This window comes from Lactuca serriola, chromosome 9 (genome assembly GCF_051521515.1).
Source record: "Lactuca serriola cultivar US96UC23 chromosome 9, Lser_US96UC23_V15, whole genome shotgun sequence".
Taxonomy (NCBI): domain Eukaryota; kingdom Viridiplantae; phylum Streptophyta; class Magnoliopsida; order Asterales; family Asteraceae; genus Lactuca; species Lactuca serriola.
The window spans coordinates 112,578,566-112,581,547 of record NC_136416.1 but is presented as its reverse complement, the minus strand read 5'-3'; the positions used below and the strand labels follow the sequence as shown (position 1 = coordinate 112,581,547).

The 2,982-nt window shown below is 42.8% G+C and overlaps 1 pseudogene; it reads left to right on the top strand.

Moving 5' to 3' along the window:
* Positions 1–1,421: 1,421 nt before the first annotated feature.
* Positions 1,422–1,540, top strand: LOC145077378 (5S ribosomal RNA; annotated as a pseudogene).
* The last annotated feature ends 1,442 nt before the right edge of the window (positions 1,541–2,982 follow it).

Below are 2,982 nucleotides of genomic sequence, written 5' to 3'. Positions count from 1 at the left end.
ATCAAAAGATAACAGTCGCAGGCTTGCTAAGCCGAAAAACAGAGGATAGGAAATGAAAGCGTCGAGCCCAGAAGGAACGCATGCGATCCCAAAGAATTGCCATTAAACGACAACAAGTGGCAACCCCTGCATTCCCAGTACTGATCAGACCATACGAGGGAAAGCTCCCGAAGAGTGATAAGTATAGCTCTAATCATAATGGGGCTTGCATGAAATGCAAAGTTTTAATTGCCTAAAAATAGGGCACCATGCTCGTAGCTGTGGAGCATCGGCACGACCCATCACTCAAGCCCCTGACATCGGAGTCAACCAGGCTTGCGAAGGTGGTGGTAAAACGGGACCCTATAAAAGGAAAATTTCAAAGTGGATGAATGAGGAGGGAACCCGTGTTCACATAACTCTTACTCGACTCCTCACTCCCAATGCTAGTACTAGCCAGATATGTCACCAACGCGGTGACATAGGGCACTTCAAGAAGGATTGTCCAATAACAAAGAACTTCGGCTTAGACGGGAGAATACTAAGGATCACTACCGTAGGAGAGACTACTCCGGACCCACGTTAATGTAAATAAGGCATTTCGTTGTAACAGACTTATAAACTGTTTACTTCGGATGTAATGTAAATAAGGCGTTTCGTTTGTTCGCAGCAGTATTCCTATAGTTACTCTATAGTATTGTAACTCTGTTAAAAGTTACACTGTTGTGTTTTTTCTGTTACGCCTTATGCTCAAATCTAATGTCTTTAGTTTCCATATGATCCCGACATTATCATACAACTTGAGTAAATTCGATCCTCGTAATACCAGTTTCGTGCGCGCATATCGTTCTCCGAAATCGCCTTTCTAGCGAATCCGTCATTCCAAAACTCCGAAGTACTCATGCATAGAGTACCTCATGTTTCATAACCTTCTCGAAGAAACCTCAGCAAACCTCCCCGAAGTACCACTCATACAGTATGTCAAGTTCAAACCAAGGACCTTTACAATTGATCTATCTTTGAAGAATGTATACACATGGGTGGTATATAATCAAGGTTCTATAGGTTTAGAATTGATGATTCCACTTTAACTCTTTTCCTTGTTGGGATGTGAGGTTAAAGAAGAATCATTTATTCAACTACCTTTTCAATCTTAATTATATACGACTCGTATACACGAGATTGCGATTTATGAACCATGTATGACTTCTAATATGAACATCAGGACGAAGACTACCCAAGACTACGAGTGATCGCATCGTCATGCGAACAAACTTAGAACCCAATACGACTCCTATAACAAGATCGCTCTACGGTCTAACGCCCACGGAGATACAAGAACCGTGTAGACAGCTTAACGACTACTCAGTAATAGAATGAGTAGACCAAGCTCCTCACCTTTGAGAGCTCCGGCCTTATTCTTCAAGAAGACAGACTTCAGCGGGTGCGATCATACCAACACTATTGCACCGAATCCCATCCGAACTCCGCAGTTAAGCATGCTTGGGCGAGAGTAGTACTAGGATGGGTGACACCTTGGGAAGTCCTCGTGGTGCAGACCTCGACAGGACTTCCATTAGAAATCATTACTTTCTACCTCGTATAGATGAGTCGGTTGACCAACCGCAAGGAACTATTTATCTTCCAGAAATAGGCGTGAGATCCGAATATCACCAGATACGAGTGTTAGTGAAGGATGTTCCGAGGACAATCTTCCAAACTCGATACGGACACTTCGAGTCCATAGTGATACCCCTCGGACAGGACCAATACGCCCGTAGTATTCATGAGTCTAATGAATAGGGTACGCCATTCTTACTTGGATCAGTTCGTCATTGTTCTTGTAAATGACTTACTTATCTACTCTCGTAGTAAGAAGGAAATCATGAAGAACATCTACAACAAACCATGGGAACATTATGATTAGAGAAGCTTTATGCGAAGTTCTCTAAATACGAGTTTTAGATTCGAAGAGTCGAATTCCTAAGACACATTATTAATAATGTGGGAATTCTTGAGGACCCTTCCAAAGATCAAAACCATTGAGAATTTGTCAGTACCGAAGACGCTTACGGAATTTGCCAAATTCTAGGTCTCGCTGACCTAATGTCGGGAGTTCATTCAGTACTCCTTGCAAATTACAGAACCTATTACGACTTTGACTCAGCAGGGAGTAGCCCTTGACTGGGAAGAGAAGCAAGAAAAAGAAACCTTGGAATTCCAAGTGAGATGCCAAATCCTTTTGGAAGTCTCACTCTGGAAAAGCTTGATACGCATCAGAAAGTGTGTAAGCTAAATCCAAGAGAGTTAGGACCTCCGAGATTCTTACCCGAATTGGCCCTATAACTCACAAACCCAACCTACACCGCGAGCTCAGTAACGTACATTTCACCCTTCACGTCTCGAACTTGAAAACGTACCTTTCCGTCAGGAATCTCGCAATCCCACTCGACGAGATCGAGATCAACGAGATCCTCACCTTCGTGGAAAAATCGTAGTGACCATCGACCGAGAGGTCAAGCAGATGAAGCAACGCCGCATCCCATTAGTGAAAGTTCGTTGGGTTACCAACCAAGGACCCGCATTCACTTGGGAGCGCAAGAACCAATCGATTACGAAGTCTCCCCACCTCCTTGACTCAATCATTCATACCTACTTCCTTACCCAAATTCTAATTTCGGGACGAAATTCCCTCTAATAGGGGGATGATGTGCCAACCCGAAATTTTCTATCCTATACAATTAAACACTTCAAAGAAAGTCAAACTCATTTCTGCTACCTTTTAGCACGTTTGGTGTCCGTTTGAGCAATTCTAAGCTTTAATCCTTCAAGAGGTAAACATAGGACGTATACTCCAGGGCATGTTGTACTTCATAGAAGTCTCAAAACTCCAAGAATTTGGAGTTTACAGCCCAAAAATGGAGTTTATTGCCGTAAACTCCATGGAGTATATATATGGCACTTCGCCATTTTTACTTCATTTCTTCCATTTCAACTAGAGAG